Consider the following 24,929-nt stretch of genomic DNA (forward strand, 5'->3'; position numbering starts at 1 on the left):
CGGCACATTCTAATATCTTGAGAACAAAGGAGGGGTTTCAAAGGAAAGGAGGGCAATAACGAAAAATTATATAAAACTATAAGCACTAAATAATCTGAAAAACATAAGATGCACCACAGATGTGAGAAAAATCCTTCTGACTTTCCTGTTTTGGGCATAAAAAATACTGAAGCACACACCAGGGTGGGTGGAGCAGAAAGCTGTTAGCCTGGATCCTTGATTCTGTGTTCAGCAACTGAATCAATCATACTATCACCTACCTCTGAACTTCTAACGTGAGAATAAGCCCCTATTCATTAAAGTAAGTCAAGTAAAAATGTATATTCTTGTTTGCAGCACATTTACTTTGTAATAAGGGATAAAGAATGCATGCTTATGAAAAATAATAACAGCTCCCGAGCGTTTTTTAACGCCAATTTTTCTGTTAAGAGCTTAATATAAACATTTCACCAAAACTTCACAACAACCCTATGATACACCATAACTCACCATTATTAATGGGAAAATAAATGAGTTACATATGGAGGTGAAAGGTAACAAAGGTAGTAAATCTATGTTTCATAGATAAAGAAAGGATAGGAAAATGGATGTGGTAAACTTGCTAATTCTCAGGTACATTTCCTGACATTTCTATTCCCCATCTTCTTTTGCATTAATTTAAATCTCCTATATATTTCGTGCCACCAGTCAAGTCCAAATCCTCATTTAGGAAATCTTCCTCAAGAACATTTAAGTAAGAGCTTTCCATTTTTTTTGAGTCTCTGGAATTTAGATTTAGGGCCACACTCTATAACCTAGATACTACATATGGGGTAGAAAAAAAATGCCTTATACTGAAGGGTACAGGATGTTAAATAATTCCCATCAAATTATGACATCTAACCGTTTCACATTTTTCACCTATAAAAATTTTCCATTATGTGACTTGAAAATTCTTATTCTAGGCTTACCTGTAATCATACTTCATTTAATTCAGCAAATGTAATTAGTTTGTTACTTATAGATAACAGTTCTCTGCGGCTTTCAGCTAAGTAATGTTTCACTTCATATCTCTCTCTCTGATGATCCAGGTTAATGGAAATTTGAGAACATACACAACTACTTTTTATGAAGCGTTGAATATTTTTCCTCTTTTGCCTCCCTACACCTGTCAGTTCTCTTTAGTATTCTGCAATGACTAGCACTGACACATTCACATACGTATAAAAGTGTACTTTGGGAAATGATATGGTTTTAAAAATATGCTGCTGTTGGTATGCCTTTATTTTGTCCCCTCGATAGATGAATGTGACAGAATTCTTGAGGGAATAAAGATCCTAATGTTTCCCTTTACACTTAATTACATGGAGGATTTTAGAAAACTGTCTCCATAAGTTATATAAGATTAGTTCATACTGAATTGATCAACTTATTAGAAAAGATGTCAATAGTTGAGATTTATGCCACTAAATGAAACATACTTTAACAGTTTGCAAAATACATTATTTTGAATACACAGCCTGTCTTCAAGCAATGTTAACATCCCAAATAGTAACTTGCCGTAAGATTTAAATACCTTTATAAAATTTTCATTGTAACTAAAAATAAATATTTAAAGCATATTAAAAGTGGTTTAGAAGATTAAGTATTTCAACAATAAATTGCATTATATTGCTCTTATTATGCACCAGTATATCTATGGATCAATTGAATCCATAGAGTGAGGTCTAAGATTAAAAGAATACGGTTATATCATATACAGTGGCATTCTTGAATTTAAGTAGTTCCATTTTTTAAGTAATCAAATATTTTCTTGATTTTTACAATGAAAAATATGCCATTAAGAAGGTTTCAGTGCTAAACCTTTGGGAGAAAAAAACCTTCAGTGCTAAACCTTTGGGAGAAAAAGATGAATTTTCTATATATAATGTGTACAGTTATATATTGCTTTCTGTTTGAAGAATGAAAATATAAAAACCAAACTACACAGTACAATCATCTTGACTATGACAGTAAAAATATACTATTGTATGTGACTCACATTTCATTAAAATGCACATAAATATGTTCTGGGATATATATGTATATAATCTCCATAAATGAAAACTCTACTGAAATCATGTTCTAAAATGAAGATGCTGAGTAATTTTTCATGACCACAACACTGTACGAGCATACCGTTTGTTATTTGGAACTGCAACAAACCCACAAAGTGAACAGATTCTAGTTTAATCTATTATCCATTTTGCTAGTGCACTATAGCAATGAATCATATATTACTTTAATGTCAAATTCTTGATTAAAGTAGAATACATAATTCAATTTTCTATTGCGACTTCCTTGGAGGAAAAGTTGGACAAAGGCCAATGAGTCTTAAATGTCTCTAAGCCGTTTTGAAAAGTTAATCTGTTCTTCTGTTAAGAAGTTTTGAAATAGTGTCAGGAAGGGCTGTTGTACCCACCAACCAATTTCTTATCAGTGATTAATGAGAGGAAAAAACGGGGTCATCCTGCCCAGTGCTTGTTTTGCATGTCAAGGGCACAGCTCAAAATGTTGGTACTGTTTGACCTGGTAAGATACGTAAATTGATAAAAAAATTTTCAACAGGGTTAACTGGGTTTTTTTTTGCTTTTTAAACTTTTCACATATTTAGTTTTCAAATCCTTCAAAACTATTTTAATGTAAACACTACCAGAGTGAACATACATAATAAAGTCCTTCGCATCGACTGTTTGCTTTTAGGAAGACGTTACAGACATTAATTTTTCCAGTCCTGGAGTTAAGAGAAAGGAGGAGCCTCTGCAGAATTTATCTTTTTGTTCTGATTAAGTGGTATTGAAAATAACACGGACAAGTTCTCTAAAGCAGCGGCGACAGTTCAAACAGAGGCGATTAGACGAAGATGGAGCACGATGTCTTAGGTAAGACACAAATCTTTGAACACGTGTGTATGTGTGTGTAGGAAAGAAAACCCGTTTTATTTCTGAAAATGTCACTACGGTGGTTTCTTTTTTATTAACTTTCAAAATCTCTTGAAGGTTGTGGCAAAGCATGTTACCTTTCAGCATCTCAATCCCTACCCCCTCCGAGATGCTACAAGTGAACTGAAGAGCCAAAGGCTTGGCATAGGTAGAAAACGCAAACCCCAAAGGAAGACACGGGGATTCTGAGCGCAGATCCTGATGGGCCTGTTCACACCGGCCGAACGCCTGCGTTAACTCTTTGGGCGCTGCAGCGGGTATCCCCGGAGTCTACGGGCCCGACCGGCAGAAACAGAGATGGAGCGCCCCTCGCCCGTGGGGGGGGGGGGGTGTGGGCTGTCCTCCTCCAAGGAGGGAGCGAGCTAGGCGGCACTTTTGTCGTCCGGCGCGTGCGTCACGGCCCGGGACAGGAACCGAGTCCGGTACGGAGTGGAGCAGAGACATGGCGAGGAGCCGCTCAAATGTCCGCGGACGCGGGGGTCTGCGTTAACCGGTCCTCGCCTGGAGAGCTTGCCCTCGCCCGCCCGCCAGCCCAGCTCCCGGGCTCGGAGGAGCGCAGACCCGGGGTTGCCTCGGGCGGGACCCCAAGTAAAGGGCGCCCAAGTCAGCCTGCGGCAGACATCGCTCTCCTGCCTCCACAGTTGCGGGAGCCGCCCGGACCCGCTCGGAAACAGCAGCTGTGACTGACAGCGTCACCGCCCCGCTTGTCCGACCCACCCCCTCCTCCCCCTCCGCCCCCCGCCCCGATACGTCATGGAAACAAGGACGTCAGAGCCTTTCAGCCAATCGCTGGCAGCGACAGGAGGAAAGGGGCGAACGGGAGGGGGCGGGGGCAGCGGCCGGCCGAGGCGCTCAGCGGAGGAAGAGAGGGAGGGGCGCGTGGAGGCACGAGTCCCCCGCCCCTCACTCCGGCCACCCTTTCCCCACCGCGCGGCAAGTGCTAATCATCGGGCGCGCGCTCGCCAGCCGGGGGCGCGCTCTCCGGGTCCTCCCCTTAAACGCCCTCTCGGCTCCGCTCAGCTCCCAGTCTCCGTCCGAGTCGCGCTTCCTCCCGCGCGCGCGCGCCTGCCCGCCCCCAGGCTCCCCGCGGGCCGCGTCACGTGACCGCGCCTAGCCAAGGCGGCAGCGGCGGCAACGCGAGCTTCGGCGGCGGCGGCGGCGGCGGCGGCGGCGGCGGCGGCAGTGGCAGTGGCAGCAGCTGCGCCGCCAGCGTGGAGCGGGAGGCGAGAGGGTGTGGAGAGAAGGGAGCGCCAGACCGGAACGGGTGAGTGTTCACCTCCCCTTGCCTCCCCCTGCAATCTTGCGGGCCAACCGGTGCAAGCGGCGCCCCTGCCCGAAGCTTCGCGTAGCCCCCTCGTGCTCCGCTGTCCGCTCTCCGGGGGCCGCGGGCCCCGCCCCGAGCGGGTCGGGCTGCGGTGCTCCCGGAGGGGGCTGCACCCCGCCCGCCGCTGCCTTTGCGGACGGCGGCGTGAGGCCGGCAGGGCTGCCCGTGCTGAGCGCGGCGCGCCCTGTGTGCGGCTCTGCGGAGCTCAGGAGGCGGGTCCTGCGGGGACGCGGGCGGCCACTCGGCGGCTGCCGGGCTCTGGGCGGGGGCCGGCCGGGCGCCGCCTCCTCCTCCGCCGCCGGCGCCGCCGCCTCCTCGCAGTGCAGCGTGAGTAGGGAGCCCCGGCTGGTGGAAGCCGAACCTCTCGGCTCTGGGGCCACCTCATCCTCGAGGTGCAGCCGAACCTCCGCCTGGCGCTCTGAGTCCTGCGAGCCGCCTGCGGACGGGCTGAGGACCGAGCCCCCGTTCTCTGCGTTTCCCGCTGTCCTCACCGCCCCCTCCCCCCGACCCTCCTGCAGCCTCCCCTTCCTTTCCCCTTCGGAAAATGGTTCCTGCTGCTTGGCGAGGTGAGTGGCGGCCGCCGCCCGTCCGCGGCGGGGGCGGCGGGACAGGTCACCTGCGGGGGAAGCCTGGCGGAACACGGAGGTGGGGGCGTCGCGGCGGGGCTCCTGACAGCTGGGTGCTCCGTGGACTGCGCGGATTCGGGAGAAGTTGGCGGGGGCGTTCCGGCGCCCCCTCGCAGGTTGTCTCCCGCCGCGCCCGCCCCGGCAGATCGTAAAGGTGAGCGGCTTCCTCGGCGTGCGCCTCAGCGCCGGGTCCGGCCGGGAGTCCCCGCCCAGGGCTCCAGGGACGGGGCTCGGTGGGACTTCGCGTCTAACCCCGCAGCTCTTCACTTCTCCGAGCCGCCTCCGCCGCGCCATAGCCCATCTTGCGGCCGGCCGCCCCCGCTCCAGCGCCTGGTGACCTTGAGGGCAACGGTGCCCGGCACTCTTTCCCCGCGCCCCGGGAGGGTCACCCCTCTAATCCCCGGCTTCAGCCCCACTGGCGCTCCGCGGGCGGAGAGCGGGGCCGGGGTCGGCCCCCGGCTGGGGCTAGTTGATTGATGCGTGTCACACCGGATGGCGATTCCCCGGGAGTTGGAGAACAGTCTCGCCTTTATCCCGGTGTCTGTTGTCTGGCCCCCCAGGATGTTCTCGGTTGCTTCCGATTCGCGTTCTTAGACTTAGTTTAAAAGAAAGAAAAAAATCCTGCGTCCTCCACCCCCTTTTTGGAAGGGTCAGTAAGAGCCGCATTCCAGTTGCGGAGGTGGGGGGGGGTGTACTCCCTTTATTCCATCCTGCTGGAGAATTCTGTGGCTTAGCTAGTTAGCGACCCCTGGTTCTGCGCCGCGGTCACTGGCCAGGTTGGTGTCTGTGCGTATTTCATTCACCAGTTTTCTGCCGGACTCGCAGCGCTGGGAGTGCTCGAATCCTGTGCGGTGCATTGGTGCTTGGCGCGGAGGGTAGGGCAAGAGGTGCTCCGGGGGTCTTTAAACCTGCGGAGGGCTCGACCCTCCTCTGCACGCGTAATTTTGCCTTTCCTGGGGTTAGAGCGCAGCAGGCAGCCACCTTTGGCCGCTATGCATGGCACTTTTCTGGGTTTATTAATAATCTAATGGCTCCTGTTGGTATCGATTGCTGTTCATGATCAATTAGTTATATGGATTTTTTTTCATACGCGTGTAGGTATATGCTTATATCTGGACTGTCTGCCTTTCAACATGGAAGCCTTTGTTGTGTTTCACCTCCCCCCACCTGAGGACAGTCTTATTTTAAAATAAAGCTCTTGTTCAGCGTGGGTGTATTTTATAATAAAAGTACTTGTAAGGATCTGCTTTGTATGAGGCTCTCCTCGGGCAGAGGGTGTGTAACCCTTTGGATAGTGGCCCACGTGAGTGAATGAAGGGCCTTCACCGCTTGTCCTGCTGCCAGCCTTCCCCAGACTCCCTGTCCTTGTGTGTGGCAGAGGCGGATTGGGGGAATTAGAGGGATTGGAGGAGAATCTGCTTTTTGTACTTGAGCGTTTCATCTGGGTCCCCCTCCCCCTGTTTTTTTCTTTTTTGTCCTGGTGAGTTCAAATTTGAAGTAAATAGGAACATACTCCTTAAAGGGAGACTTTGAGAACTAGTATATGAAATGGGCTTCTTTAGCCATGATTTCAGGGGGCCGTTTTAGTTTCTGTGCTTTGCATGAATTGCTGTAATTAAGGGTGGATCTCTGTCCTGATTTTGGCTTGGGTGTAACTGCAAAGATCTTAGAAAAGTAAGTTATTTCCTACCATATAGTCTGCAAAAGTGAGTCACAATCGGGTGAGTTGAGGACAGAGCGCCACCTTTAATTTAAAATTTCAGCATTTTCTTTTATTAAAATGGTGAAAATTCAGAGAACATCCTCTTGATTTTTGTTGCAGTTGTCATTACTGGCATCCCCATTTAGATGTGTAAGGTGAAATTGTCTTCATTTTCCCATATTCTGCAATTCCTCACTCTTTTAGGGGTGTTTCTGCAACTGTATGGGAAATCATGGTTTTTTAATTGAAGCTTGGGATTTAGTGTAGAACTCTGAGATGAAGTGAGAAACTAGATTTGATTTGTGCTTATGATAAAATAACAGGGTCAATAATAGTCTGGATCTACTTAGGAAAAGAAATAAGGAAAGTAATAGCTTCACTGTAAATAGATATTTAAAACTAGCCATTGCCACCAAATAAGGGTACCCACCAGCATGATAGTGGTTTTATAAATTTTTTTTAGCTTCTGTGCTATAAAGAGATTCTAAAGTAAACATGCAAAATTATTAACCTTGTTTGAATAAGGTATAGTAATTTTTTTTTTGTTTTTCATCTTCCAACAGCTTGCCTTTTATGGTTTGACTGCAGATTTTACAATTAATTGTTTTTAAATAATACAAATTAGGACTTCCAGCAGGAGTACTTACCCTCAAAGTTATTGAAGACTATATTGGAAAAAGTGGTTTCTGTGCATGGCTCTTCTCAAATGTATCAATATCTTATATAAAAATGAATGGAGTTTTTCATGGTTAGAAAACATGTGCTGTAGTGACAGCTAAATGGGTGAGATTTCCTTCCCTGACCACTTGGTCCCTTCTGTCCCCGTCCCTCACAAATCAAAAACATGAGGTACACTATCTCTTTAGACACAGGATATCTTCTGATGATTGTGACTGCAGATGTAACATAAAAAAAGATTCAGCTTTCAAGTAATGAATAAATAAATGTGTGGATATTACTAAATATAGTTTTAATTGCAAACCACAAGATCGTTACCATTTCTATCTGCATTTAATTTTTAATTCACCACTTGTAGTTTCTTCATAGACTACTGTAAAGCATAAGCTATTGAGCTACAAATAGTTTTATTAAGTTAAAAAATCTGCTTGTGATGAAAGGTAGTTTATGCTTTTCAGTCTGGAATATGGCCCCAGGTTAAAGGACATCATTTGAGCAATTACGTTGATGTATGCAGAGTAATTATACATTGTTATGCATATCTTGATAGAATCCTTGATTTGGGGGTTAAATTTACCAATTTCCTTTGTCTGACAGATATGTTAACTTAATTTTGGGTGCAGCATTCTCTTACCATGTGAATTGAGTTGTATGGGTCAACAGGTTTTAAGAGGAACGGCCAATTACAACTATTGGTGGTCTTTTGCAGTACTAACAAAAAAGTGTATTTGCCCCCTTTTTTTTCTTATGTTTTTACACATACCTGCAGTTGAAACTGGTCATTTCACTTTTTACTTCTGGAATTTTGTAATGAATGAGAAAATTAAAGGAGTAAGTATCAGGGAGCAGAAAATTAAGTTTTTGCAGCTTGGGTAAGAGTATTTACTCACTCCGTTGGAGAGGAATAGTTATTTTCTAATAGGTGCCGTGATATATATATAGAAGGGTACGTGAGAGCAGCTTATTTTGGAATGTATAGAATCTAAGGTAACATTGAAGGAAAATGATACAATAGGTATGGGGATAATTTTCAAAAAAAAAACTTTAAAAGATTTGGTTTTTAGCTTTTACAGATATTTTATACACACACATATATACATTGTTGTCTTGTTAAAAATTTTTATTATGGAAATTGTCCAGCATGTGAAAGTAGAATATTATACTTAGTGACCAGTTTTGACAGTTATCAATTCATGGTGCATGTAATTTCATTTCTGTTTTTACACAAGAAATGTATCTATTATAAATGGGGGCATAAGACAGATGACTATTAAATTCTTATGTTTTATATTTATAATTTATAGGATATATACAATAATGTACAACATCTAGTTGAATCTGAAAGGTCAATTTTTATGTTTATTGTTTCTGTAATAGTCTGTTTTACAGCAGGCACCTAAAGATAGTGTCTCTCAAATTTTACTCTTAATGATAATGCCTTTGATTTATGAAATGCTTTACAGTATTTCAGAGTGTATTACATAGTATCCCTTTTGATTCTCACAATAAATCTGTGAAATTAGTAGATAGCTGTACCTTCCTTGTTTGTTAGGTAGGTGAAATGATTTCTCTAGGCCCTAAGGTCATATAATGTAGCCAGCAGCTAGATTGGCCAGAACTGGATTCTAGATGCCTTCTAGTTTTTGCTTCATTGCTCTTTCCATTATACATGTCTACGTAAGTTTGTGAAAGTTATATAAGTTTATGAAAATCAGGTTCTGACCACAGTAAATTTAATAGTGGAATATAAACAGATTTGTTTGGGTTTAACTTATAAATTTAATCGTTGCTTGTATTTGGTATAATATAAGCAGCTCATATCCTGATTTGCTTAACAGCTGAGTAAATGAATTTGAACATATTTGAAATACTATATTTTTAATATTGTGGATGGGATTATTTTTAAGTTAGGAATTATGTTTACAAAGACTGGTTAGTCCTTGAAATGATTAGGGGTGTCTTAAATCTTGACTTAAAAATAAAGTGGCCTGTACTAAAAGTTTCTTTTTTAAATTTCTGCTGTCATTTTTTCATGTATTTGGTTTTTTTCTGCCACAGCTTGTTACTTAAGTCTTTTTGAAATATTAATTCGGTATGTAATGAAATTTAGTTTTAAAAGGTCCCAAATGAGATTTTAGTTCTTGATATCCAAAACCTTGCTATAAAGCTCACAGGGAAGGTGGTGGTTCTGCAGAAAGTGTGCAGGAGGGTCACCTGGGGGAGTTACTGAAAGTGCAGACTCCCTGGCATTGCCCCCGCAAATCTGATTCAGCAGATGTGAGTGGGGCCCAGTAGTCAGCATTTTGAGAAACACCCACGTTGAGTTTGCATTTCGCTTAAAATTATATTACGTAGTTGAGATGCCTTTATAAATTAGAAAGACATCATTGATTTATTTGACTGTGAGCATAGTGCTTTCAAGTAGTTTTGACTATTGTAGCCAAGTTTGATTTGTGGACTTGGTGGTTTTTGTGACAATTGTAAGACTGGTAAATTGAAAATATTTTTTTATCTGTGTGCACTGTCTTCTTGCAGAAGATCCATCTACGGTTATTGAGTTACTTATTTATTAAGCACTGTGAAAGTACTAGATGGAAAATGTTCTGTTTGTTTTCATGCCCCAGCGTCTGCCATTCCAAATGACCTGAACATGGGGGCTTATGTAAAAATAATGCATGCTGTGTCAGTACAGTACTGTATATTTATATACATATGATATGCTTTAGTCTAGCTCTTATTTTATGTTAGAAGGAAAGACTTTGGATGTTCCTTCAAACTAAAAGGACATAAATTGGTGGATAAGTAGTGGTCCTTATTAATTTCAGTTAACAAGTAGCTGTTCCTTCAGAAACAGCAGGTTAGTCCTTAATGATCTTTCAAGAATATTAATAGGACTAATTGATAATTTACCATTCTGTGCATGAAAGCAAAAGTTACTGCTGTTTTGCTTAATGTTAAAGAACAGATTATATAGTTCATCAGTCTACTGTAAGAGCCATTTGATGTAAACTGATCTGACTTTAACCATTTTATCTACCCTATATGGATTACTTTCTGTTTAAGACCAGATTTAAAATGCAATTGTTTTTGCTTCATGTATGACACTATAGTAAGTAGCCTGCATCTGTTTTTAAAATAGATTTTATAATGAAATTAATTTCAAAACAGGTCCATCTCAAGACTGTGCTGAACACTTTTTTGATCATTTGTTACAAAACCTTAGGCTTGTTCACTGCGCTTTAGAATATATTTAGGAATCATGGGTTATAATTTACTAATGGTTGTGGAAATCTAAGCTCATAAAGATTTCTGGTAGAGAGATGGTAAACCTTTCACCATATTCTTTTTTTTTTTTTAACATCTTTATTGGGGTATAATTGCTTTACAATGGTGTGTTAGTTTCTGCTTTATAACAAAGTGAATCAGTTATACATATGTTCCCATATCTCTTCCCTCTAGCCACCATATTCTTTTAAAGCTATTTTTCATTAAAATTTTCCTAAATAACTTTGTTAATTATTCTAAACAGTATGCAGTGTTTTTAGTTACCTCTTTGGTAGGAATATTATTTGGTATTTCTAAGTGCAATAACTTTCAACAATGTGGTGTTGCAAAATCCAGGATACCTGGATTTGTATTAATATTTTTGTCACTTCGGCCTCTGGAGGAAAAAACAAGGATAGTTTTGAATGGACCAGTGCTTGCTTACATTGTGAAATCTGAGATGATACTCCCTAACTGTAAACTGGTATGACTATTATAAAGACTTGACAAATTTAGGACTAAAAGTTGTGTGTTCTGAAAAGTAGATCATAAAAAAGGATTTGTCTGTTTAAAAGATGCTTTTTAAATAACTTGATTATTAACAATGTGGATTTATTGTTCATTGTATTAACTCAGTGAGTTGGTTTGCTCCCAGAAGGATTCTAAGCAATCTTTTACTCTCAAAATTCTCAGATCTGCTGCTCTAATCTACCTTTGATATTTGTGCCAGAATTTTCTTGTTTTTAAGTAGTTTTGCTGCTGTCGTTTCTTGACTAAAACGCTCAGTGGTTCCTCATTTTTCTCTTTATCAAGATGCAGCTTGACTCTGAAGACCTTTTATAAAATAGCTCAGTATTCTAAAGTGCATTTTAGAACACCGATTCTAAGAAATATTAATAGGAGTTTTATGGAGGGAGAGGGGCAAAACCCAAATCCGAGATAGGCTAGTTTATGCAGTTTCCCATTTGGGACTTCTCCCATATTTTGCTGTGGTAATATGGACTGAATCTATCTAAATGTGTTTAGTGTTTTAAAAGCTCCCTTGTTTCACAGAATCCCTTTTAGTGGAGCACCCACTTGTTGCTTTTCTGTATTACTTAACCAGGATCACCACTTTGCACACCTCTGGGGGGGTACTGTTCGCAATGTGAATCAAGTTTCTGGAGTTGATAGCAGAGCTGCAGTACTATACTGCTGACTCCCCACTGCGGGACAGTCATGTCTGGCAGTCTCCTGCGTACACTCTTCTCATTCCTTTTGCTGTGACATCATTATGATTTTCCTCTCACTTGATGGGACCCTTGATCTTGTCTGTCTAAATGTTCCCATTCTTCAAAACTCAGCATTCATCTACCTTTTGCAGTCATCACTCATTAACTTTCTTGTCTGAATTGCTGTACATTTGTAGTCTGGGTCATACAGTTCCCATCTGTTATACATCCTTTTTGTCTTAGTAATTTCATTCAGGTAAGAACATGAGTTCTTGAGGATATATAGAGTTTTATCCCATAAACGTTCAATCAGTATTTTTCTGGCGGATTGATTTAGGACTTAGATATTGTGTAGCTTGCGTGAAGGTAAAGTGGATAAAGCGGAGGAATTTTTCTTGGAGAATTTCTAAAGACTTTTTACCTTTGAAATTTTAGCTTTGCTCAGATGGATTCATAGGACAACCTGTTTTACTTCTGGAGGGCAGCCGCATTTCATAGACTGTTGCTAGGACAATAGAATTTAGCTTCTCCATAGGAAGTCATTTCCATTTCTTAACTGCGGTGTAGTAATTTGTCCATTTTAGACAAATTACAGTAGCTAAAATTTGTCTTAAAATGACCAGTTTCACTTTTCTTTTAGCTCATGACATTTTTCCTTTCATCAACATTGATGTTCTTAAGATGTGCTTGTATCTGTAATCCATTAGCATATTGCATGATGTAAAATGCCATAATTGGAAGCATATATTATGGTCTAAAATTTACAGTATGATACCCTTGTACTTACTGCTTACCGATAGGAGTACTCTTGGAGTCAAGCTTTTAGATGTTTGCTGCAGGTTCTGATTTTCTGAGAGAGTTCTTCATGCATTGAGCGTGAACTCTTGGCCCATGACTTGGCGCATGATCACTGTAGGCATCAGGAGGATGTGTAGATATATGGTCTTTGTTAAAGTTTAAAGCATAGCAATGTGGTTATTCTTCTGCCTTCCTTAGGTCAAGGCAGGAAAGCCTGTACCTGACTTTATCATTTCTTTTGAATGCTCATGTAGTACATGGAGTCATAATTTCAAACATTTAAGCAATTAATGATTTATATAGATTTGGCGCGTAAGCTGTTGTAGTTTTAAATGCTTGAAAAAAGTTGCTCTCCATAGATTATTCACTTTCCAGTGTTTAGCACTGCTGAAACTGTACAGGTGTACTGATCTTGAGTGTTCTCCCAACCCTTTTACATTTTATAGACCTAACTCTTCGTAAGGTATTATGGAAGGAATTAATCGTTGATCAAAAGAGGAGTGTAGAACGGTTTTAGTAGTGAAAAAAATAAAAAGAAAGCTGTGAAGGCAGACATCAGTGGAATCAGCAAAAGTGAAATGGGTTAGAGTATGATCTTTTCCTACTAGATTTTGATCTTTCCTCTTGGGACAGACGTGGATGGCATTGGCGTATACTCCATGCTGCCTTGCTTATACTTAGAGTTACGTGAAATTTTCAGTTCCTTTGCTATAATTCTGTCCTTTTTTTCTCTACTTATGCCCCAAATCAAGTGAGTGATGCTTTAGCTACCCTTTTCTGTTTGTTTAAAAAGTGAATCACAAACTTCAGGTACTTTACTTTGCACACTCCTGACAACTAGTACTATGGTGGAGAACTGTTGAGTTAAAGGGCAAGTATAGGGAGCTGAAAACAAGGAAGGTCAGTCAGTGAAATGGGAAAGAGATGATGGCAAAGTCCAGGAAAAGGATATCCTCCAGCATCAGACCCTCTGAATGTCGGATATCAGAAAAACAAACACCAATCAGCCCTTTTTTGCATGAAGAGTGGATTTAGGATAAAATTTAAATTCACCTGCCTTTAAGCTTAAACTCCACTTTTTGAATATATATATTGAGCACTGGAACTTACCTGATTCTCTTTTGCCTCTGGACGCTCTTGCTACATCGTTCCTTTTGCCAGGAATGCCCACCTTTCTCAGAGACTGTATATCTGTATTTTATTGAAGTGTAGTTGATTTACAATGTCGTGTTAGTTTCAGGTGTAAAGCTCAGTGATTCAGGTGTATATATGATTGGATTTCAGATTCTTTCCCCTTATAGGTTATTACAAAATACTGAGTATAGTTCCCTGTGCTGTACAGTAGGTCCTTGAGCCTGTGTATCTTCATGGTATTCCTGTGTGTGACTAGACCTAAAACTTCTGATTTGGGTTTTCAACTCTGTGATGTTGTCTTAAGATCTCTCCAGATTTAAATTTGAGTTTTATTGTTGCCACTAAAAAGCAAAGTGACCATGGGTAAATCACTTGGTTTCTTTGTTACCTCCCACAAAAGTACAAAATATAAAATCAGAGAATTTTATTAACTTGTCTTTCTTGGAAGTTTTGACTTTTAAAACAATATGTCCACAGTAGGTCGTCTTCTCTCTCCACCTTGTCCCGAATTTTCAACTGTTGAATTTATTTTTTAGGTTTACCATCTAATTTTGCCTTTAATTTAATTTGGTGTTTCATCGATGATATGCTGTTTCATTCATGAAGACAGTGTAGCTTTTCAGTAAATCTATTTATCTAAGACTTCCATTAAAGAAGTGGCATATCAGTGGCATTTGACACCTACTTTCTGTCAAAGTTTGCTAAAATGAGAGTGAGTGTGAGTTTACAGCATTTGTTAAGATCCGCAGCCACCTTCCCTCACTTTGCTTTCAGGATGCTGGCCAGAGTTGAAGTGTCTTCTCTGAGAACTCTGACTAGCTCAAGGGAAAGGAACCACTAATCTGCTTTCTGTCATTATAGATTAATTTGAACTTTCTAAGGTCTCTATACATGGAATCATAAGGTATGTGTTCCTTTTTGGTCTGGCTTTCATTCAGCATAATTTTAAGTTCATCCATGCTGCATATATTAATAGTTCAGTTCTTATTATTGCTGGTAAAGATTTCATTGCATGGATGTACCACAGTTTGTTTATCCATTTACCCATTGATAGCCTTTTGGGTTCCAGTAACTTATGGTGTCTGTTCAGATCTTTTGTCCACTTTTTCATTAGGTTGTTTGTCTTATTATTGAGTTGTAGTTTCTTGATATCCTCTAAATAAAAGTACTTTGGGAAGCATTTGTGCTTGTGCTGGGGGTGGGAGGAGGAATAGCGTTTAAAGAGATTTATGTATCTAACACCTAAAACTGAAAAAGCAAGCAGGAGCACCGCAAGTATTATTTGTAGAAATGGAGTTAGGTACTAAAACGAAAGGTACCTGTTCCTTGTTGCCTGTGAATGGAAACTGGGATAAGGGGACTAAAAAAATTGCTGATATTTTTAAAAAGTCTTATAGACCTGTTTCTGTAAACAAACTTCATGCATGTATAAGTTTGTCAAAACTAAAAATGAATACATGAGTGGAATAAGTTTATATCTGTGGATAAGCCAGGTGTGTCCCCTGTTCCGTTCTTGGGTCTGCGTGCAGTCTTGTGCAACTGAGATGCAGAATTCAGTATTACTTTGAATAAAAGAATCCATTTTTACTAAAGCATAAGTGAGCAATGTGGACTTGACTGAAAACTTACTTAGGGGAGGCAGTCCACTTAAGTTCCTTGATTTCTCCCTCAAGTCTTCCTCCAGTTTGCAAGTTCAAATTTCTCCCTCCTTTATTATGTAGAACAGTTGCTTACCTTCTTTGGTTTCTTAGTTTCCCTTGGACTGTCCCTCACCATCACCACTACTCCACACGCACTCCAAGCAGCTCATAAATACATATGAAGACATTTTTTCTAAATAGTTACATATAGTCCTGTCCGTAGCTAAGAGTTTGATATATGATTTCTTTATTTCTTCATCTGGGTAAGTATAGCATTTAATCCCATGGAATGTTGATTTGTGAGAGACTCTTTAATATGTTAAGGAGTACCCTTCTGTAGCTGCATCTTAACAATTAACCATATTTTAAAATTCCACCCCCTTCACTAATTTCCTGTCTTCCCTTTGAAGAATTTGGTATTTGACAGAATTTCTTCCTCCTGCTCTTTCTTTGAAGGAAAATCTCAGAGGGAAACAGTAGTCATCCCTTAAGAGATGCTGGAATTCAGAAAAGAAAAACGAAAACCTATGGGTTTTTTTGTCAAACTGGCATGAAAAATAGACCAGCTATAAAACACACTAATTACTTTGACTAGATAAAGGGAATTTTAAAATATTTAACAAAATGAACACTGGTGTAGCTGCTTTCTACCTGCCAGATACTGTTTCAAGGAATTTACAGATATTAAACTGTTTAAATGAGTGGGTTCTGTGGAATTTGGGGGAGAGAATTTCTCTATCGAAAAAGATGAAAGGGGTATTAATGGTTTTAAAAGGGAATCCTGGAATACAGTGACTTACATAACTTTTCTACCAATTTAAAATATAACAATACTGATTGTATAATTTTTGGAAAATATAGAACAATGTAAAAATGAAACAAAATCACTATCTCTGAGAAATAGCCAGCTTTAACATTTTGATTTATTTCTGAACTTAAAAAAAATTTGTACATCTATTAACATGCTTTAGATAATGTAGGTATAATTGTGTGGTTTTAAAAAGCTTTGTATTATTTTTCTCCTGTCATCAGATTTTTTTCATCAACATCATTTTAATAAGTGTGATATTCCATCCCATGGCTAGTCCCTTGTTAGTAGATGTTTGGGTTTTAAGTTTTTTCTCTTATGTTAAATAATCCTCTAGTGAACATCTTTTTTTTGTAGATTTTATCTTCATTTATGATTGTTTCCTTTGTAATTTCTGGGTTTAAAGGATTTTGGTAGTTTGTTATCTTTTGATTAACATTTTTTTGCCAGCCTCGTTGCTGAGAGGCTAGTTAAGTATTTAGGATTCTTTGTCTTTTCCTGCTATGTGTACAGTTGGTGCCACTCAACTTCTAGGTCTTTGCTTTACTTTCTCAAATTCTTGTAGCCCTCTTAAAAATTCATAATTTGTTGTTGTTTACATGTTTGACACCTCCAGGAGATATTCAGTTTGAGAGCAGGGACTGTTTATCTTTCTGTTACTAGCCTCTGGCACATGACTTTTACCTGTGATGTTCTTAATGACTCTTGAATGAGCCTCTTGTGTCTGGTCTTGAGCTTGAGTCCACTGACTTCAGACTCCAGTAAAATGCTTGTTTTGTCTCTCTTTATTTTATTTTTTTAAACTCTTTATGGAATTTGTTACAATATTGCTTCTGCTTTATGTTTTGGTTTCTTGGCCCCAAGGCATGTGGGATCCTAGCTCCCTGACCAGGGACCGAACCCGCACCCCCCGCATTGGAAGGCGAAGTCCCAACCACTGGATCGCCAGGAAAGTCCCTGTCTCTCTTTTTTTGTTTGTTTGCGGTACACAGGCCTCTCACTGTTGTGGCCTCTCCCGTTGTGGAGCACAGGCTCCGGACGTGGACGCGCAGGCTCAGTGGCCATAGCTCACGGGCCCAGCCACTCCGCGGCATGTGGGATCTTCCTGGACCGGGGCATGAATCCGTGTCCCCTGCATTGGCAGGCAGACTCTCAACCACTGCACCACCAGGGAAGCCCCCTGTCTCTCTTTAGAAACTGTAATAGGCTTGTGGTGAGACTTTATCACAAGGCACTTTTTCTTTTAACTTAAACTGAAAGTATGTCAGCTGAATCATACTATTGAAGATGAGAAATATTTTGTTATAACTGTGTTATATAAGTTTAATTCTTTCGGAAACAGTTCCACCATCCCTGCTTTTAAAGGGTAAGATAAACTTTACTAAGTGAAGTAGAATACTAAGAATAGGCCCTTAGAAATGGATGTTACTTTTATTATTAGTTATTTCAAAATGTTGATAAAGTTTTCTAAAATGCTTCTTACAGAATAATACATCTTTTTTTTTTTTTTTTGCGGTACGCGGGCCTCTCACTGTTGTGGCCTCTCCCGTTGCGGAGCACAGGCTCCGGACGCGCAGGCTCAGTGGCCATGGCTCACGGGCCCAGCCGCTCCGCGGCATGTGGGATCTTCCCAGACCGCGGCACGAACACGTGTCCCCTGCATCGGCAGGCAGACTCTCAACCACTGCGCCACCAGGGAAGCCCTACATCTTTTTTTTAACAGAGGAGAAAATTCTACAAAAGTTTGACATTAAGCTTTTAAGTGCAAGTGTATGTTGAATTAATCCAAAAAAAGTGGAGTTTCTGTATTTGTATATGAAATAAAACTTTAGGTTTAGGAAGGTGTCCTAGCAGGCTCTTTCTATGACATTGTATCTGACTTATTTTTAGTGCTCAGACTTTGAGTGGAAAACTTAAGATTTTGGATAAATAAATTCCTTCAAAAAATAGTTATGTGATCACTGTGCTAGACAGTAATAACTGTGACCTGCCAAGAAAGAGAGTCTGTTATGCAGAGCTTTCAGTCCGTCTCACTTGGTATGTCCAGCGTTCCTTCTTGGTTTCCTTTTTTGTGCGGTGATTCATCAGGTGCTGTATGCTTCCAAGGAACCTGTGTTAAGTGTGTGCACATGTCTCCTTCCTAGTCTTTGATCTCTTCCTATAATGAATAGGGATATATTGTTTCTAGCTATTCTTTTTTTTTAAGAGAATGACATATTTTTAAAAAAATTTTTTTTATTTTTAATTAATTTATATATTTATTTTTGGCTGCATTGGGTCTTCGTTGCGGTGCGTGAGCTGCTCATTGCTGTGGCTTCTCTTGTTGTGGAGCACCGGCTCTAGGCACATGAGCTTCAGTAGTTGTGGCTCACGGACTCTAGAACGCAGGCTCAGTAGTTGTGGCGTATGGGCTTAGGTGCTCTGCGGCATGTGGCGTTTTCCCAGACCAGGGATCAAACCCGTGTCCCCGGCATTGGCAGGCGGATTCTTAACCACTGTGCCACCAGGGAAGTTCCTCCAGCTATTCTTATACAAAGAAGAAAGACATTTTGGAGTCAGCTGTCAAACCTTCATATGGCAGTAGTTTTGCTACCATCGTTTCCTAGTCTTAGAACTCTTGATGGTGATCTCTCTCCTGTCACTATTACTTTTGAAGTTTTTTGTTTGTTTTGTGTTTTTTTGTTTGTTTGTTTTTTTAAGTTGCACTGAGCTCTGCTTATATTCCACATACAACCAAGGTAGAGAGCCAGACTGTCAGTTCTGAGTTGCGTCATAATCTTGGACTTGCCCCTACTGTCTCCTTTCTTCTTTTTCTTTTTTTTATAAATTTATTAATTTTTTTTTGGCTGCGTTGGGTCACTCAGTAGTTGTGGCACATGGGCTTAGGTCCTCTGTGGCATGTGGGATCTTCCCAGACCAGGGCTTGAACCTGTGTCCCCTGCACTGGCAGGTGGATTCTTAACCATTGAGCCACCAGGGAAGTCCCCTGTCTCCTTTCTTGTAGATTCAAGTTGAATGTTTCCCCAGGCTGAGGCTGCATTGGTGAAGGTCTTTGTGCTGAAAGGAAGGAAAACTCCTCCTTTGAGGGGTTTCTTTGGCTATGCCCCTCCAATATATTCAATACTAGGTAGCCCCGTAAGGCAGGTGCTGCAAGGAATTGAAAGGAAGAATTTTTGAGTGGGTTTTGGGATCTAGAGAGATTATAGTTTAACTTAAAGCTGCAAACGTACGCTAAGAGATTAGAGTCATCAAAAGTCACTAGATTATAGCAGTGTTGAGGACTTTAAAGATGACAGCTGCAGAAGTGGGATGTGCCAAGAGGAGGGAGAATAGGACAGATTATGTAGTTGGTTGAATGTAACTTTTTACATTTAGTTAGTAGTTAGACATCAACGTATATGTTTGAGTATTCAAAGCAGGTTTTTTTCTCCTAAGTACTGCCTCTTAATTACTTAGAAAAGTTAAAGGTGTAAAAGGATAAAATTATCATGACATTTCTCTAATGTTGAAGTCAGTGAATAATGGTGGTCTTGTCGTGGAATGCAATTTAGTGGATTAATTGCCATCCGAGATGCCTCTGAAAGGGAAAGGAATGAAAGGGGAAGGAGACCAGAAGAATGGGGAGAGGTGTGGGATAGTTTCTCTCCTAGCCTGAAGGCTATTATTTATCTAGCTTCCTGATCCATATAAAACATGTAGAAAACGAGGAAATTGGCAGACAGGCCCTCTTAGAAGCCAGGAGTCCATGCATCAGATCTCTCAGTGCCTCGCTCCACTTTAGGTGTTTAGTTTGTTTACTAGTATTTTAAATAAATTTCTATAGCATTTTGATAACTGGTTTCGCAGCAGCACACTGCAGATGAGAACAGATTTGGAGGAACTGGAAAGGTTGTTCAGAAGCAGGCACAAGTATTACAAAAAAAAAAAAATTGAAAATTGACGTCATGAAAAAGGTTTTTAAAATTTAAAATTGGAATTCACAAAACTAATAGCCATGGAAAATTTGGTTCAGAAACAGTAGCTCTGTGCTGCTCTCCTCATCTGGACTAGTCATCTTGTAGGACTCATCATGAAACTGCTTCGTGAAGCCCTCCCAACCTCTCCAGGAAATTGGATGTTCTCTCTTGGCACTTACTGAACTCTCAGGTTGTCCAGTTAGACTCTGAGTCCCCTGTAGGACCCCATCTCTGCTGTCACAGTGATCACCTCAAGTCATACCACGAGTTCTTACTGTGGTACAGACGTGCCCAGCCTGCTCTTTATTCTCTGACATATCAATACTTTGTACATCATACTTTGTCTAAGTTCCTCATATTACAAAATACTGCTGTCTCTTCAGGACACACTTTAAAAGCCAGTTCTTTGATGAGGCATTCCCCCACCTTCCCTAGGCAGGGTCATTTCCATGTCTGTGTTGCCATTGCTTTGTATTGTCAGTGTTTCCTTGGTTCTGAAACATTCATTAGAAAATAAATTACTGATTTAGTAATAGTTGTGGGAGGTAAAAGTAGAAATTAAATATACATACAGAAATACTTCAGCTAACTGGCAGAGGCATGTTACAGGCATATTCTACTTTCTTTGGTATAGGAAAATCTGAGTCCAAGCCTTTCCTGAGCTTTAAGTCATCTAAATCATTTTGGCCATTTGATTAAGAATCACAGCATGGTAACATGTTGCTTTTTATAACCTATGTTCTGTGATCTTAACTATCTTAACAACTTTACAATTGACCTGTAACTTTGAAACTTATATATAGGTTTTGTCTGCATTTCTTATTGGTTTAAACACAAGGGTTTTTTTTTTATTGTCTTTGTGTGTTTTAATTTTTTTGTCTTTAATAGTAACTGAGTGCTAATGCATAAAAAGGAAACACTGCCCTTTCTTAGTTTGATAATTCTGTGGTTTTTCTGAGAGGTGGCAAATTCTGTTCCCTTTAATTGTTTTGCCTGGCATGTGACAAACAATCTCTGTATAAACTAGCTTTTGGTTTCAGTGTTACTTCTTAATTATAAATTTCTGAAAGATATTTTAAGCAAAAATTGGGGACTCAGATTCCCATCAACTCAACAAGTGTGGAATTTCCTATTTTATGGGCTAAAAATGCTGGGAAGTGGAAAGAATGATTTCTGAAATATATTTAAGCCAGAGAAATACAGTATTTCTAAAATATCTTTTATTATCTTATATTTATCTGTCAAGTTCACACTCCTAGATAAACAGAGTTCTTCAAGGGTGAGGTCTAAGTTGGTGCTTGTCTGTATCCCCAGGACCTAGCATAACACCTGGCACGTTGTAGGTCTTTTTTAAAAAAAAAAAAAAAAAAAGAGTGGTAATCCTCAGTGGTTACTTGCTGGTTTAATCATGTTTGACTGTTTCAAATTGTCCAAGAAAGTTTTGTGGTATGTTGTTGAAAGATTTTTGTGTAAAAATATTAAAATAAACTTTTTTTCTTTATAAGGATAAGCTTCAGCTTACGGCAAATATCTCACAACCCGATTTTGCTCCATAAATAAGTGCTTTTGACATGAAGAGTTTGAGTATTATACTGGTAACAGTCACAGACTTCAGACCACTGCTTTAGTTAAAGAAAATAGGTTTGGCGGACTGGCTGTAATATTTGAGGTCATGAGGATAAAGAATCTGATTTTCTTTGATAGTTAGAAGAAGATTGATTGTGTCAGAAGCATGTTGCATGCAACAGTTACTATCATATTTATTCTGCAAAGCAGCCCTCCAGATAAGATGATGGCTTCTTTCTCTGAAGATAGAGAAATGAGTCAATTCACCTGCCCAGATGCTCAGTGGCAGAGAAGGCCTGTGGCCCCAGTTCTCTTAACTCCCCACTCTGCTGCTCTTTCTGCTATATACTGTTGAGCCGCTCACATGTTACCGGAAGTTTGAAAGTAATGTCAAGGGCTAGATTTTTTTTTCTTTTTCTTTCTTGGAATTAAAGTGTTCTTGGATGATTTTTGACATGCTTACTTGTTTACCTAAGGCTTGATGGAAAATGTACAGGAGGCTAGAGATTTGGCTTATTCTGATTGACTCTAAATATTGACTACAAAAAGCCAAATTTAAATCTAGTTCTGCTTAGGTTGTAGGAAGCTTGTGCCACACATTTAAAGTGACAATGAAGACTTGATATTATCTTAATCTTAAAAGGAGAATTTATGTTACCAAAGATATTAGGAAATAGTAATTGTTAATGAAGTGTGGTATGTCTGATGATATCTGGGGAAAAAAGTTAAGGTCTGTAATAGAAAACCATAACATTGGAGATTCAAGGAAGCGTTCATGTCAAAATTAATAAGTGATAAATAATAATTGGCAAAACACATGTTTATTAATTTTTAAAAAGCATAATTCTGTTGAATTCATTCCACAAGACTGAACAATTCATTTGGGTTTAGGATGTTGACATTCTGAATTGATTGAGATTCTGTGTTATGAAATATTGCCTTTTATAGACACTTGCCTCTGATAAACAACAGGTTCTATGATATAATTATGTTTTAAACCAATGTCCCTATAACATATAGTGTGTGAACCATTCACTTGTTAATGAAACTTATCTACAAAATTACTCTTGTTTTTTTTTAACATCTTTATTAGAGTATAATTGCTTTACAATGGTGTGTTAGTTTCTGCTGTATAACAGTGAATCAGTTATACATATATCCCCATATCTCTTCAAAATTACTCTTGTTGATGTATCTTCTAGAAAATGAAGATTTACTGTCATTGAGGATATTTCCTTTTAAAAGTGCCCCGGACTCTAAAGGAAATTTCAAAATAGGAGTGCTTGAAATGTTTTTAGCAATGACAGCCTTACTGGGATGAGCTAACATAATTAATTCTTAGTGTAAAGATAGATATTGTTAGGTTATGTATTTTGATACCTCAGTTATTTCTTTATAGTCATACTACATAGTCATGGTAAGCATCTAGGATACAGTCTAGATTTACTAGATGCTTAGTAAATGCTTACTGGAAAGAACCCAACTATCCAGAAAGTTCACAACTGGCATTTCTATATTTTAAGAGTCAATATGTCAATATGAAAGTAATTCAAAAAGTGAGTTCCAGGTTTGTCATGGGATCAGTATGAATTCAGTGCAGACCATTACAACTTCTGTATTTATACTCTTCTACAATGACATTTAATATTTAGAAAACACTTGCTAAACTTCTGTATACATAACAGAGTGTGTACCATGTTTATGGTGTAGAATAGGAGATGAAGGTGAGGATACAAAAGAAGTATCTCCCTAATTGGTTTATGATATATGGGGTACGATAGATGAATATACGTATTTATATAGAAAACTAAAGAATAGATGAGGATTAAGAAGCCATATTGATGGTTTATATAAAATGTGTGTATATATATGCAATGGAATATTATTCAACCATAAAAAAGAAAGACATCTTGCTATTTATGACAGCATGGATGAACTTTGAGGGCATTATGCTAAATGTCAGACAGAGGAAGACAAATACTGTATGATCTCACTTATATGTGGAATCTAAAAGACAAACCAGAACGAACAGATTGGTGATTTGTGGGGGTTTTGGCGGGAGGCAAATGGGTGAAGGTGGTCAAAAGGTACACACCCTGGGGATGTAGTATATATAGCGTGGGGACTGTAGTTAATAATACTGTATTGTATAGCTGAAAGTTGCTAAGAGTAGATTTTTAAAAGTTCTCATCACAGGAAGAAAGGTTGTAACTGTGGTGATGGATATTAACTAGACTCATCCTGGTGGTCATTGTGCAATATATACAAATATTGAATCATGTTTACACTTGAAACTAATATAATGTTACCTGTCAATTATATCTCAATTAAAAAAATATTGAGTATAGGCCATTTGGAATAAGGCAGCCTCCGAGCTGCAGATACGAATTTGTGTTCTTAAGTTTCATCTTAGAATCATGAAGGTTATTAGTTCTATTATTAGTCTGGGGCCAGGAAGGCAGGTCATATGGTAGAGGCTATTTTACAGTTCATTTCCAGTGTTTTGTAAGTGTTGTAAGTTGGGAGACCAGAGTGAGGTGAAGCTTAGCTATTGGAAGACCCAACTTCCTTCTGAGTCAGAAAAATTAAGTATATTCAGTGTTTAGACTACTTTTAAACATTTATTTGTAAACTGGTAATAATATTAAGTCAGCACTAGAGTTTTTGCAAGTAGAAATACAGGGCACTCAGTTAAATTGAATTTCAGATGAATAATTCTTTAGTATAAGTGTATTCCAAGTAATGGATGGGATGTACTTATACTGAAAATTATTTATTGGTTGTCTGAAATTTAGGTTTAAGTGGGTGTTCTATATTTTACTCAGCAGCCCTGTTAGAACCTGACAAGACAGGCAGTAACAGAACGTGAATCTTTTCTCTAAGTTGGAAAACAGGAAGTTGAAATATAGATCATACATAGGTTTTTAAAAGGATGCCAATATTGAAAAAGTTTGAAGAGCATCTGTTCATTGCCAATCACAATAGAGAGGAGGTTTTTAGATTCTGGATGGAAACAACTGAAGTCAATATAGTGAACCAAGGTTTTGAACCATTAACATGAACTTAAAACTGACTCTACATTGTGGCTCAGCTTCAGGCTTCTCATGTTTTTTCTGGTAGAAGAGACTATAAGCAAAAGATATGAGTAGTCTTAAATCCATGGAAGGGAACCACTTATGTTTTTGCACTTGGACTGGGAGAGGTAATGAGGGGCAGCATTTTGAGGGCAAAGAATTTAAGAGCTAGAAAAGATCTTAGAGAA

General features: G+C 39.7%; 1 protein-coding gene across 3 annotated transcripts in view; it reads left to right on the plus strand.

The window, feature by feature from the left end:
- Positions 1–3,850: 3,850 nt before the first annotated feature.
- Positions 3,851–24,929, plus strand: part of ATP2B1 (ATPase plasma membrane Ca2+ transporting 1) — a 132,280-nt gene continuing 111,201 nt past the window's right edge. Inside the window, exon 1 of one of the 3 annotated variants that reach the window (XM_033866266.2) lies at positions 3,851–4,224. The gene's annotated coding sequence lies outside the window, so the exon portion shown is untranslated. Of the gene's footprint in view, positions 4,225–4,606; positions 4,851–24,929 lie in introns of those variants that run through there. The other 2 variants (XM_019952677.3, XM_019952675.3) reach the window with 2 other exon arrangements.

Source organism: Tursiops truncatus, chromosome 11, assembly GCF_011762595.2.
Source record: "Tursiops truncatus isolate mTurTru1 chromosome 11, mTurTru1.mat.Y, whole genome shotgun sequence".
NCBI classification, from domain to species: Eukaryota; Metazoa; Chordata; class Mammalia; order Artiodactyla; family Delphinidae; genus Tursiops; species Tursiops truncatus.